The 16,985-nt window shown below is 45.2% G+C and overlaps 1 long non-coding RNA gene across 1 annotated transcript in view; it reads right to left on the bottom strand.

Moving 5' to 3' along the window:
• Positions 1-12,880, bottom strand: part of LOC146830111 (uncharacterized) — a 119,046-nt gene extending 106,166 nt beyond the window's left edge. The window contains exon 1 of the long non-coding RNA XR_014961128.1: positions 12,705-12,880. This is a non-coding gene — a long non-coding RNA (uncharacterized LOC146830111). The remainder of the gene's footprint in view (positions 1-12,704) is intronic.
• Between the last annotated feature and the right edge of the window lie 4,105 nt (positions 12,881-16,985).

Raw genomic sequence — 16,985 nt, 5'->3', positions numbered from 1 at the left:
CGTAATACTACACAGTACCCACCGATAGTATATAGCACCCACCGTAATACTACACAGTACCCATCGATAGTATATAGCACCCACCGTAATACTACACAGTACCCATCAATAGTATATAGCACCCACCGTAATACTACACAGTACCCATCGATAGTATATAGCACCCACCGTAATACTACGCAGTATCCACCGATAGTATATAGCACCCACCGTAATACTACACAGTACCCATCGCGATAGTATATAGCACCCACCGTAATACTACACAGTACCCATCGATAGTATATAGCACCCACCATAATACTACACAGAACCCATCGCGATAGTATATAGCACCCACCGTAATACTACACAGTACCCATCGATAGTATATAGCACCCACCGTAATACTACACAGTACCCATCGCGATAGTATATAGCACCCACCGTAATACTACACAGTACCCATCTATAGTATATAGCACCCACCATAATACTACACAGTACCCATCGATAGTATATAGCACCCACCGTAATACTACACAGTACCCATCGCGATAGTATATAGCACCCACCGTAATACTACACAGTACCCATCGATAGTATATAGCACCCACCGTAATACTACACAGTACCCATCGATAGTATATAGCACCCACCGTAATACTACGCAGTACCCTTCGATAGTATATAGCACCCACCGTAATACTACGCAGTACCCACCGATAGTATATAGCACCCACCGTAATACTACACAGTACCCATCGATAGTATATAGCACCCACCGCAATACTACACAGTACCCACTGATAGTATATAGCACCCACCGTAATACTACACAGTACCCATCGATAGTATATAGCACCCACCGTAATACTACACAGTACCCATCGATAGTATATAGCACCCACCGTAATACTACACAGTACCCATCGATAGTATATAGCACCCACCGTAATACTACGCAGTACCCACCGATAGTATATAGCACCCACCGTAATACTACACAGTACCCATCGATAGTATATGGCACCCACCGTAATACTACACAGTACCCATCGCGATAGTATATAGCACCCACCGTAATACTACCCAGTACCCATCGATAGTATATACCACCCACCGTAATACTACGCAGTACCCATCGATAGTATATAGCACCCACCGTAACGCTACGCAGTACCCACCGATAGTATATAGCACCCACCGTAATACTACACAGTACCCACCGATAGTATATAGCACCCACCGTAATACTACACAGTACCCATCGATAGTATATAGCACCCACCGTAATACCACACAGTACCCATCGATAGTATATAGCGCCCACCGTAATACCACACAGTACCCATCGATAGTATATAGCACCCACCGTAATACTACACAGTACCCATCGATAGTATATAGCACCCACCGTAATACTACACAGTACCCATCGATAGTATATAGCACCCACCGTAATACTACACAGTACCCATCGATAGTATATAGCACCCACCGTAATACTACACAGTACCCATCGCGATAGTATATAGCACCCACCGTAATACTACACAGTACCCATCGATAGTATATAGCACCCACCGTAATACTACGCAGTACCCACCGATAGTATATAGCACCCACCGTAATACTACACAGTACCCATCGATAGTATATAGCGCCCACCGTAATACCACACAGTACCCATCGATAGTATATAGCACCCACCGTAATACCACACAGTACCCATCGATAGTATATAGCGCCCACCGTAATACCACAGAGTACCCATCGATAGTATATAGCACCCACCGTAATACTACGCAGTACCCATCGATAGTATATAGCACCCACCGTAATACTACGCAGTACCCACCGATAGTATATAGCACCCACCGTAATACCACACAGTACCCATCGATAGTATATAGCGCCCACCGTAATACCACACAGTACCCATCAATAGTATATAGCGCCCACCGTAATACCACACAGTACCCATCGATAGTATATAGCACCCACCGTAATACTACGCAGTACCCACCGATAGTATATAGCACCCACCGTAATACTACACAGTACCCATCGATAGTATATAGCACGCACCGTAATACCACACAGTACCCATCGCGATAGTATATAGCACCCACCGTAATACTACACAGTACCCATCGATAGTATATAGCGCCCACCGTAATACCACACAGTACCCATCGATAGTATATAGCACCCACCGTAATACTACACGGTACCCATCGATAGTATATAGCACCCACCGTAATACTACACAGTACCCATCGATAGTATATAGCACCCACCGTAATACTACACAGTACCCATCGATAGTATGTAGCACCCACCGTAATACTACACAGTACCCATCGATAGTATATGGCACCCACCGTAATACTACACAGTACCCATCGCGATAGTATATAGCACCCACCGTAATACTACACAGTACCCATCGCGATAGCATATAGCACCCACCGTAATACTACACAGTACCCATCGATAGTATATAGCGCCCACCGTAATACTACACAGTACCCATCGATAGTATATAGCACCCACCGTAATACTACACAGTACCCATCGATAGTATATGGCACCCACCGTAATACTACACAGTACCCATCAATAGTATATGGCACCCACCGTAATACTACACAGTACCCATCGATAGTATATAGCACCCACCGTAATACTAAACAGTACCCATCGGTAGTATATAGCACCCACCGTAATACTACACAGTACCCATCGATAGTATATAGCACCCACCGTAATACTACACACTACCCATCGATAGTATATGGCACCCACCGTAATACTACACAGTGCCCATCGATAGTATATGGCACCCACCGTAATACTACACAGTACCCATCGATAGTATATAGCACCCACCGTAATACTACACAGTACCCATCGGTAGTATATAGCACCCACCGTAATACTACACAGTACCCATCGATAGTATATAGCACCCACCGTAATACTACCCAGTACCCATCGATAGTATATGGCACCCACCGTAATACTACCCAGTACCCATCGATAGTATATGGCACCCACCGTAATACTACACAGTACCCATCGCGATAGTATATAGCACCCACCGTAATACTACACAGTACCCATCGATAGTATATAGCACCCACCGTAATACTACACAGTACCCATCGATAGTATATAGCACCCACCGTAATACTACACAGTACCCATCGCGATAGTATATAGCACCCACCGTAATACTACACAGTACCCATCGCGATAGTATATAGCACCCACCGTAATACTACACAGTACCCATCTATAGTATATAGCACCCACCGTAATACTACCCAGTACCCATCGATAGTATATGGCACCCACCGTAATACTACCCAGTACCCATCGATAGTATATGGCACCCACCGTAATACTACACAGTACCCATCGCGATAGTATATAGCACCCACCGTAATACTACACAGTACCCATCGATAGTATATAGCACCCACCGTAATACTACACAGTACCCATCGCGATAGTATATAGCACCCACCGTAATACTACACAGTACCCATCGATAGTATATAGCACCCACCGTAATACTACACAGTACCCATCGATAGTATATAGCACCCACCGTAATACTACGCAGTACCCTTCGATAGTATATAGCACCCACCGTAATACTACGCAGTACCCACCGATAGTATATAGCACCCACCGTAATACTACACAGTACCCATCGATAGTATATAGCACCCACCGCAATACTACACAGTACCCACTGATAGTATATAGCACCCACCGTAATACTACACAGTACCCATCGATAGTATATAGCACCCACCGTAATACTACACAGTACCCATCGATAGTATATAGCACCCACCGTAATACTACACAGTACCCATCGATAGTATATAGCACCCACCGTAATACTACGCAGTACCCACCGATAGTATATAGCACCCACCGTAATACTACACAGTACCCATCGATAGTATATGGCACCCACCGTAATACTACACAGTACCCATCGCGATAGTATATAGCACCCACCGTAATACTACCCAGTACCCATCGATAGTATATACCACCCACCGTAATACTACGCAGTACCCATCGATAGTATATAGCACCCACCGTAACGCTACGCAGTACCCACCGATAGTATATAGCACCCACCGTAATACTACACAGTACCCATCGATAGTATACAGCACCCACCGTAATACTACACAGTACCCATGGATAGTATATGCCACCCACCATAATACTACACAGTACCCATCGCGATAGTATATAGCACCCACCGTAATACTACACAGTACCCATCGATAGTATATAGCGCCCACCGTAATACCACACAGTACCCATCGATAGTATATAGCACCCACCGTAATACTACACAGTACCCATCGATAGTATATAGCACCCACCGTAATACTACACAGTACCCATCGATAGTATATAGCACCTACCGTAATACTACACAGTACCCATCGATAGTATATAGCACCCACCGTAATACTACACAGTACCCATCGATAGTATATGGCACCCACCCTAATACTACACAGTACCCATCGATAGTATATAGCACCCACCGTAATACTACACAGTACCCATCGATAGTATATAGCACCCACCGTAATACTACACAGTACCCATCGATAGTATATAGCGCCCACTGTAATACTACACAGTACCCATCGATAGTATATAGCACCCACCGTAATACTACACAGTACCCATCGATAGTATATGGCAACCACCGTAATACTACACAGTACCCATCGCGATAGTATATAGCACCCACCGTAATACTACACAGTACCCATCGATAGTATATAGCACCCACCGTAATACTACACAGTACCCATCGATAGTATATAGCGCCCACCGTAATACCACACAGTACCCATCGATAGTATATAGCACCCACCGTAATACTACACAGTACCCATCGATAGTATATAGCACCCACCGTAATACTACACAGTACCCATCGATAGTATATAGCACCCACCGTAATACTACACAGTACCCATCGATAGTATATAGCACCCACCGTAATACTACACAGTACCCATCGATAGTATATGGCACCCACCGTAATACTACACAGTACCCATCGCGATAGTATATAGCACCCACCGTAATACTACACAGTACCCATCGCGATAGTATATAGCACCCACCGTAATACTACACAGTACCCATCGATAGTATATAGCGCCCACCGTAATACCACACAGTACCCATCGATAGTATATAGCACCCACCGTAATACTACACAGTACCCATCGATAGTATATAGCACCCACCGTAATACTACACAGTACCCATCGATAGTATATAGCACCCACCGTAATACTACACAGTACCCATCGATAGTATACAGCACCCACCGTAATACTACACAGTACCCATCGATAGTATATGGCACCCACCGTAATACTACACAGTACCCATCGCGATAGTATATAGCACCCACCGTAATACTACACAGTACCCATCGATAGTATATAGCACCCACCGTAATACTACACAGTACCCATCGATAGTATATAGCGCCCACCGTAATACCACACAGTACCCATCGATAGTATATAGCACCCACCGTAATACTACACAGTACCCATCGATAGTATATAGCACCCACCGTAATACTACACAGTACCCATCGATAGTATATAGCACCCACCGTAATACTACACAGTACCCATCGATAGTATATAGCACCCACCGTAATACTACACAGTACCCATCGATAGTATATGGCACCCACCGTAATACTACACAGTACCCATCGCGATAGTATAAAGCACCCACCGTAATACTACACAGTACCCATCGCGATAGTATATAGCACCCACCGTAATACTACACAGTACCCGTCGATAGTATATAGCGCCCACCGTAATACCACACAGTACCCATCGATAGTATATAGCACCCACCGTAATACTACACAGTACCCATCGATAGTATATAGCACCCACCGTAATACTACACAGTACCCATCGATAGTATATAGCACCCACCGTAATACTACACAGTACCCATCGATAGTATACAGCACCCACCGTAATACTACACAGTACCCATGGATAGTATATGCCACCCACCGTAATACTACACAGTACCCATCGCGATAGTATATAGCACCCACCGTAATACTACACAGTACCCATCGATAGTATATAGCGCCCACCGTAATACCACACAGTACCCATCGATAGTATATAGCACCCACCGTAATACTACACAGTACCCATCTATAGTATATAGCACCCACCGTAATACTACACAGTACCCATCGATAGTATATAGCACCCACCGTAATACTACACAGTACCCATCTATAGTATATAGCACCCACCGTAATACTACACAGTACCCATCGACAGTATATAGCACCTACCGTAATACTACACAGTACCCATCGATAGTATATAGCACCCACCGTAATACTACACAGTACCCATCGATAGTATATGGCACCCACCGTAATACTACACAGTACCCATCGCGATAGTATATAGCACCCACCGTAATACTACACAGTACCCATCGCGATAGTATATAGCACCCACCGTAATACTACACAGTACCCGTCGATAGTATATAGCGCCCACCGTAATACCACACAGTACCCATCGATAGTATATAGCACCCACCGTAATACTACACAGTACCCATCGATAGTATATAGCACCCACCGTAATACTACACAGTACCCATCGATAGTATATAGCACCCACCGTAATACTACACAGTACCCATCGATAGTATACAGCACCCACCGTAATACTACACAGTACCCATGGATAGTATATGCCACCCACCGTAATACTACACAGTACCCATCGCGATAGTATATAGCACCCACCGTAATACTACACAGTACCCATCGATAGTATATAGCACCCACCGTAATACCACACAGTACCCATCGATAGTATATAGCACCCACCGTAATACTACACAGTACCCATCTATAGTATATAGCACCCACCGTAATACTACACAGTACCCATCGATAGTATATAGCACCTACCGTAATACTACACAGTACCCATCGATAGTATATAGCACCCACCGTAATACTACGCAGTACCCATCGATAGTATATGGCACCCACCGTAATACTACACAGTACCCATCGCGATAGTATATAGCACCCACCGTAATACTACACAGGACCCATCGCGATAGTATATAGCACCCACCGTAATACTACACAGTACCCATCGATAGTATATAGCGCCCACCGTAATACCACACAGTACCCATCGATAGTATATAGCACCCACCGTAATACTACACAGTACCCATCGATTGTATATAGCACCCACCGTAATACTACACAGTACCCATCGATAGTATATAGCACCCACCGTAATACTACACAGTACCCATCGATAGTATACAGCACCCACCGTAATACTACACAGTACCCATCGATAGTATATGGCACCCACCGTAATACTACACAGTACCCATCGCGATAGTATATAGCACCCACCGTAATACTACACAGTACCCATCGCGATAGTATATAGCACCCACCGTAATACTACACAGTACCCATCGATAGTATATAGCGCCCACCGTAATACCACACAGTACCCATCGATAGTATATAGCACCCACCGTAATACTACACAGTACCCATCGTGATAGTATATAGCACCCACCGTAATACTACACAGTACCCATCGATAGTATATAGCGCCCACCGTAATACCACACAGTACCCATCAATAGTATATAGCACCCACCGTAATACTACACAGTACCCATCGATAGTATATAGCACCCACCGTAATACTACACAGTACCCATCGATAGTATATAGCACCCACCGTAATACTACACAGTACCCATCGATAGTATATAGCACCCACCGTAATACTACACAGTACCCATCGATAGTATATGGCACCCACCGTAATACTACACAGTACCCATCGCGATAGTATATAGCACCCACCGTAATACTACACAGTACCCATCGATAGTATATAGCGCCCACCGTAATACCACACAGTACCCATCGATAGTATATAGCACCCACCGTAATACTACACAGTACCCATCGATAGTATATAGCACCCACCGTAATACTACACAGTACCCATCGATAGTATATAGCACCCACCGTAATACTACACAGTACCCATCGATAGTATACAGCACCCACCGTAATACTACGCAGTACCCATCGATAGTATATGGCACCCACCGTAATACTACACAGTACCCATCGCGATAGTATATAGCACCCACCGTAATACTACACAGTACCCATCGCGATAGTATATAGCACCCACCGTAATACTACACAGTACCCATCGATAGTATATAGCACCCACCGTAATACCACACAGTACCCATCGATAGTATATAGCACCCACCGTAATACTACACAGTACCCATCGATAGTATATAGCACCCACCGTAATACTACACAGTACCCATCGATAGTATATAGCACCCACCGTAATACTACACAGTACTCATCGATAGTATATAGCACCCACCGTAATACTACACAGTACCCATCGATAGTATATAGCGCCCACCGTAATGCTACACAGTACCCATCGATAGTATATAGCACCCACCGTAATACTACACAGTACCCATCGATAGTATATAGCACCCACCGTAATACTACACAGTACCCATCGATAGTATATAGCACCCACCGTAATACTACACAGTACCCATCGATAGTATATAGCACCCACCGTAATACTACACAGTACCCATCGATAGTATATGGCACCCACCGTAATACTACACAGTACCCATCGCGATAGTATATAGCACCCACCGTAATACTACACAGTACCCATCGCGATAGTATATAGCACCCACCGTAATACTACACAGTACCCATCGATAGTATATAGCGCCCACCGTAATACCACACAGTACCCATCGATAGTATATAGCACCCACCGTAATACTACACAGTACCCATCGATAGTATATAGCACCCACCGTAATACTACACAGTACCCATCGATAGTATATAGCACCCACCGTAATACTACACAGTACCCATCGATAGTATACAGCACCCACCGTAATACTACACAGTACCCATCGATAGTATATGGCACCCACCGTAATACTACAAAGTACCCATCGCGATAGTATATAGCACCCACCGTAACACTACACAGTACCCATCGCGATAGTATATAGCACCCACCGTAATACTACACAGTACCCATCGATAGTATATAGCGCCCACCGTAATACCACACAGTACCCATCGATAGTATATTGCACCCACCGTAATACTACACAGTACCCATCGCGATAGTATATAGCACCCACCGTAATACTACACAGTACCCATCGCGATAGTATATAGCACCCACCGTAATACTACACAGTACCCATCGATAGTATATAGCACCCACCGTAATACCACACAGTACCCATCGATAGTATATAGCACCCACCGTAATACTACACAGTACCCATCGATAGTATATAGCACCCACCGTAATACTACACAGTACTCATCTATAGTATATAGCACCCACCGTAATACTACACAGTACCCATCGATAGTATATAGCGCCCACCGTAATACTACACAGTACCCATCGATAGTATATAGCGCCCACCGTAATACCACACAGTACCCATCGATAGTATATAGCGCCCACCGTAATACCACACAGTACCCATCGATAGTATATAGCGCCCACCGTAATACTACGCAGTACCCATCGATAGTATATAGCACCCACCGTAATACTACGCAGTACCCATCGATAGTATATAGCACCCACCGTAATACTACGCAGTACCCACCGATAGTATATAGCACCCACCGTAATACTACACAGTACCCATCGATAGTATATAGCACGCACCGTAATACCACACAGTACCCATCGCGATAGTATATAGCACCCACCGTAATACTACACAGTACCCATCGATAGTATATAGCGCCCACCGTAATACCACACAGTACCCATCGATAGTATATAGCACCCACCGTAATACTACACAGTACCCATCGATAGTATATAGCACCCACCGTAATGCTACACAGTACCCATCGATAGTATATAGCACCCACCGTAATACTACACAGTACCCATCGATAGTATATAGCACCCACCGTAATACTACACAGTACCCGTCGATAGTATATGGCACCCACCGTAATACTACACAGTACCCATCGCGATAGTATATAGCACCCACCGTAATACTACACAGTACCCATCGCGATAGCATATAGCACCCACCGTAATACTACACAGTACCCATCGATAGTATATAGCGCCCACCGTAATACTACACAGTACCCATCGATAGTATATAGCACCCACCGTACTACTACATAGTACCCATCGATAGTATATAGCACCCACCGTAATACTACACAGTACCCATCGATAGTATATAGCACCCACCGTAATACTACACAGTACCCATCGATAGTATATAGCACCCACCGTAATACTACACAGTACCCATCGATAGTATATGGCACCCACCGTAATACTACACAGTACCCATCGATAGTATATGGCACCCACCGTAATACTACACAGTACCCATCGCAATAGTATATAGCACCCACCGTAATACTACACAGTACCCATCGCGATAGTATATAGCACCCACCGTAATACTACACAGTACCCATCGATAGTATATAGCGCCCACCGTAATACCACACAGTACGCATCGATAGTATATAGCACCCACCGTAATACTACACAGTACCCATCGATAGTATATAGCACCCACTGTAATACTACACAGTACCCATCGATAGTATATAGCACCCACCGTAATACTACACAGTACCCATCGATAGTATATAGCACCCACCGTAATACTACACAGTACCCATCGATAGTATATAGCACCCACCGTAATACTACACAGTACCCATCGGTAGTATATAGCACCCACCGTAATACTACCCAGTACCCATCGATAGTATATGGCACCCACCGTAATACTACCCAGTACCCATCGATAGTATGGCACCCACTGTAATACTACACAGTACCCATCGCGATAGTATATAGCACCCACCGTAATACTACACAGTACCCATCGATAGTATATAGCACCCACCGTAATACTACACAGTACCCATCGATAGTATATAGCACCCACCGTAATACTACACAGTACCCATCGATAGTATATAGCACCCACCGTAATACTACACAGTACCCATCGATTGTATATAGCACGCACCGTAATACCACACAGTACCCATCGCGATAGTATATAGCACCCACCGTAATACTACACAGTACCCATCGATAGTATATAGCGCCCACCGTAATACCACACAGTACCCATCGATAGTATATAGCACCCACCGTAATACTACACAGTACCCATCGATAGTATATAGCACCCACCGTAATACTAAACAGTACCCATCGATAGTATATAGCACCCACCGTAATACTACACAGTACCCATCGATAGTATATAGCACCCACCGTAATACTACACAGTACCCATCGATAGTATATGGCACCCACCGTAATACTACACAGTACCCATCGCGATAGTATATAGCACCCACCGTAATACTACACAGTACCCATCACTATAGTATATAGCGCCCACCGTAATACCACACAGTACCCATCGATAGTATATAGCACCCACTGTAATACTACACAGTACCCATCGATAGTATATAGCACCCACCGTAATACTACACAGTACCCATCGATAGTATATAGCACCCACCGTAATACTACACAGTACCCATCGATAGTATATAGCGCCGACTGTAATACTACACAGTACCCATCGATAGTATATAGCACCCACCGTAATACTACACAGTACCCATCGATAGTATATGGCACCCACCGTAATACTACACAGTACCCATCGCGATAGTATATAGCACCCACCGTAATACTACACAGTACCCATCGATAGTATATAGCACCCACCGTAATACTACACAGTACCCATCGATAGTATATAGCGCCCACCGTAATACCACACAGTACCCATCGATAGTATATAGCACCCACCGTAATACTACACAGTACCCATCGATAGTATATAGCACCCACCGTAATACTACACAGTACCCATCGATAGTATATAGCACCCACCATAACACTACACAGTACCCATCGATAGTATATAGCGCCCACCGTAATACCACACAGTACCCATCGATAGTATATGGCACCCACCCTAATACTACACAGTACCCATCGATAGTATATAGCACCCACCGTAATACTACACAGTACCCATCGTGATAGCACTTCTTTCACATGAACTCTGTAGCGGTTTTCTGTGTTTTGTGTTTGCCGTATGATGTTTTCATCTCTTCAGTTGTCCCTCTGTTTAGCTTAATCTTTATGACTTTCAGATCTGCACCTATGACCTGTAAAGCGCTCTGTTACTCGCAAGAGTCTTGTTCGCGCTATATAAAACTTTCAAAATAAAATACAATTAAAAATGTCATCCACCTCAGTCCGATGAAAAGCGGAGTCTGCCCAGCAGGATTTGAAAATGCAAACTGCGCGTTGCGCTCTGCAGCAGATTCCTGGACCCTTCGGCCGATTATATAAATTATTAGTTTTTTTTAAAGGGGACTTGTAGCACCTTAGTCTGTCGCACTTTTTGTTTGGGGAGCGCAGCGGAAACAGTAGGGCTAGTAAGCAAGCCTGCACCCTGAGCCGCTACACATTACTCACCGACCCGGGAAGCATTGAGTTCTGGGAAGGCCCTGTCGGGATCGAACGCTTTGATTCCCAGGCGGCGCTCGCAGCTCCGCAGCAGGCGCATTCGCCCGCCGAGCTGTGTGCTCGTGTCTCGCTGCTCTTTTGTGTGGCTGATATTGTTGCGACGGCCAGACTGCTGTCTGCCTGGCTGCGCCCGGGCCCGGGGTGTTAAGTTGGCCCCTGGGGGGAGATCTTTCCGCCATTGATACTATGGGGAGGGGCGGGGCGGCGGGGGCATCCCCTGTGCCGTGCACCTGCTGCCCAGGCGTCTTGTGCAGAGGGATGCGGCGCCCTCCAGTGGTGGCAGGCGCGCACTGCAGCTCGTCAGGGAAGGATGGCACTGTATGGTGGAGGCATTCAGAGATGGGCGAGTACATTAGTACAAGTGATGATAACCCCGCAGATTTACCTCCTGTTGACTGGCAGATGTCTTTCTGGATGCTTAGTAAATACAATGACCTGCCACTAACAAACTGGACTTGTTCCCAACATCAAAGCAGCGAGCGCCTTCTCGACTTGGAATTGGTTTAATTTTAATCGCAGACACGAACAACTTTGCTCGACCCTAGCGTCAGGTGAGAGGTCTCTAGTTTGAAAACATTTCAACATCTGTACCTGTGGCTTTACTCCCATAATTGGGTGCACATTACCAGCTGTTAAAACTCTCACAGGTTTGAAGAGCCCTCCTGTGAATCTGCAATTGGGGCACATCACAAGACTGTTTTGGGGAAGGTTCATGGTTTTCGAGTCGGAGCACTCACATAGTGTCACAAGTGCAATAGTACACAATGTGCAATTAATTGTGCACGTAAAAATGAGTTGGTATTAGTGCAAGCGCGCTTTATTTAGTTTTTTTCTGCATGGCAAAAATATTTCCCTGTTGAGAAATTCCTTCTATGCTCACAGCAGATTTGGGGGTGTCCCCTTCCTATCCCGCTCAGAAAACGGACTCACTCCTGAAATTCATAGAAGTAAATCTATGAATGCTTCCAGGGTGAAAATGGGTGGTAGAAGAGACATTGAACAGCAACAGATGCGTGAGTTTGTGTTTGTTGGCGAACTTTTAGTGCATTGTGGCATCTGAACGGCCGCTTCACACCCTTGGAGAAGATTTACCCAAGTGTGCCTTTGCACAATACTTTGATGTTATTATGTGTGAATATATACCTTTCAATCAATCAATCAGGATTTATAAAGCTCTGCAAATCACCCGAGAGGGTTTCAAGGCACTGGGGTTGATAGCTGCTTCGCGGTGATCTGTTCATTGGAACCACCAGGTCTGGAGTCCTTTCCTGAATTCCCGGAACGATGCAGCGTTCCTAGGGTGCAGGGGAAGGTTGTTCCCGGCTGTGGCCGCCAGGTGAGAGAAGGAGATTCCTCCGCTGTGGACTCGGCGGATGCGAGGAAGAGTAGGTGGCTGGTCGGTTGGTGGGAGGTCATTTGTTTGTTGATGTCGGCTGGTCCTTACTTGTGAAAGGCTTTATATGTGTGGCTCAGCATCTTGAACTGGCATCTCTTCCGTGTTGGGAGCAAGTGTAGCTTCTTGAGGTGCGGGGTGATGTGAGTTCGTCAGGGGAGGCCGAGTATGAGTAATGCCGCTTGATTTTGTATTGTCTGTAGTCTCTTCAGGAGGCATGTAGTGATTCCTACGTAGAGAGTGGCCCCGTAGTCCAGCCTCTTGGTGACGAGGACCTGACTGACGGTCCTTCTGGGTGTTGATTGGCAGCCACCTGAAAATCTTACGGAGCATGCGTAGGGTGTGGAAGCAGGAAGAGGAGACTGCGTTTACCTGTTTCTGCATAGACAGCTTGCTATCTAAGATGAAGCCGAGGTTGTGGGTGTGGTCTGTCAAGTGAGGAAGAGCCGAGTTCAGAAAGCTACCAAGTGTCGGTGTTGTTCCCAAAAATGAGGACTTCCGTCTTCTCCGGGTTGAGCTTGAGATAGTTGTCCTACATCCAGTCGGCGACTTTCATCATATATTTGTGGAAGTTAGCTCTGGTGGTGGAGGGGTCTTCTGACAGTGAGAGGTTGAGCTGGGTGTCATCAGCATTGGTGATGATGTTGAGTCCATGCGATCTAACGGTGTTGGCCAGGGGAGTCATGTACGTGTGGAAGAGGGTGGGGTTGAGGGACGATCATTGGGGGATGCCACAGATGATCTTTTTGGGTTCCGAGGTGGATGGTGGGAGACAGACTCTCTGGGTTCTTCCGGTGAGGTATGAGCCCAGCCATCTGAGCGCGTCTCCCTGGATTCCAATTTGGTGGCATCAGCTGCTCAAGATGTGGTGGGAGATGGTGTTGAAGGCTGCTGACAGGTCCAGAAGGATGAGGGTGGTTATTTCGCTGTGGTCCAGGAGGGCCCTGATGTCGTCAGTGGCTACGATCATGGCTGTCTCGGTGCTGTGGTTGGATAGGAATCCGGATTGAGAGGGCTCCAGAAGATTGCAGTGTTTCAGGTGTTCGGTGAGTTTCTGGTTGATTGCCTTTTCGAGAACCTTTGCTGGAGAGGGGAGCAGGCAGATGGGCCTATAGTGGAAGGAGGACATAGTGTTGGAGGCATTCAGGACTTTCTTGAGGTTGTCACCAATCGTCTTGCTCCCAAGGTTGAAGATGTGGTGGGGACATGGGTCTGTGGGTGCTCCCGAGTTAACAGAGTTCATTAACAGCGCAAAGTGACTGTTTTGAGATTTCAAAAGTGAATTTGCACTCGGTAACCCAGGCCATTTACCAGTGAAAGTTTGACTCACCTGTGAAAATGGCTGTGTGAATCTAGCTCAAAAAGAAACTACTGGCGCATGTCATTCACTCTCTTTGTGGATAACTGACATAGTTGCAAAGTCTAGTTTGTAAAGTGAACAAGTATTTTATGTACATGTGTGTTGGATATCTTTTGGCAGGCTACAGCCTTCTCCTTTCACACACCCCTACAACAAGAGCTCAGCAGTCGAAGTGCATTACAAAATATGACAACTATGAGGCTGTATGCAATGGGGTGGGGGTCAGTGAGTATGGGGTCAAAGGTGTGGCAAAAAACCCAAATATTCTGTACGCTTTTTTGGTCTTTTACCGTCAGGTAGCTACATATAAAATAACATGCAGCATAAATGAAAACTAAATTAAAAATATTGTCGGAAATGCATTATAATATAATATGAAACCTCTATTAGTTAAACCATTTCGACATAGACTACAATGAGCGCTATGGAAAGTCTTCCAATGTCCATTTCGGACATTGGAAGACTTTCCATAGCGCTCATTGTAGTCTATGTCGAAATGGTTTCACTATCTACTCTTAAGCTAAGGACCTTTGTTCTTTAAAATAATTAATCACCCGAGGTCCTTAGGCTACCTGATCGGGTCCCCTTGTTATTTTTACTTCCTCCCTCTATTAGTTAATGCACGGCAGAGGCCAGAGAGCCACATAATTAAATCTTGGTTTGTGCAGTGGAGAATAGTGATTTGTGTATTTTTAGTGCTACGAGACCACAGCATGTGGCACAAAACACAGTGTGTAAGATAGACTGCTACAAAATGCGTGAAACATTTTAAGATGAAATGGTGCTTTAGAATATAGATTTTAGTAATGCCCAGACTGTACGTAATGCAATTTCTTTTACATAACTGTCCATTCAACACCTCGTCAGGGGTAGTAGGCACTATTGAAAGCAAACACTTCACAGCTCAGTTGTTAACTCTTTGCACTACCAATCAACACGAATAAACCTTTCTCATCTGAAAGGGATTCGGTCAACTAAAGCCAGTACGGGCTCCAAGCATCCTTTACATTTGCAGTTTTAACTCGTTGCATACATTTGCATTTCTTTCAGACAAGCAAGCATCCTGGCAGGAAGGCTTCTTTAGCTGTCTGCCGGGCTTTGGTTTCACAGCACAGGAGACTCACTGAATGACACTTCAGATGAAGCAGTTAAACTATCAGAATTAACCGTCCCAGGATAGCTATCTTTTTACAAAAAGTTGGGGAACGGTTTTTCATAAATCAAAAAAGTAGGGGCACGTCGCGCCTCCTCCGATCCTGCCCACTTCAACCTCTGCTAGAGCTCGAAGTGGGCAGGGGAACGGGAACAACAGTCCCAGGATTTATTATTTTGAACAAAATAGTTCCCATATTTTTATTTAAAAAACAACATTTCCTGGAAGGTTGAGTTCCTGTGGGATGAAAGATGAGAAGAGTCTCCTCTATTGTGAGAGAAGGGAGGGAGGCAGCTAAGGAAGAAATGCGTCTTCTCTCCATAG

This window comes from Triturus cristatus, chromosome 5_1, assembly GCF_964204655.1.
Source record: "Triturus cristatus chromosome 5_1, aTriCri1.1, whole genome shotgun sequence".
NCBI lineage: Eukaryota > Metazoa > Chordata > Amphibia > Caudata > Salamandridae > Triturus > Triturus cristatus.
Note: the sequence above shows the minus strand (reverse complement) of the source record. Positions and strands in the feature narration are given on the sequence as shown.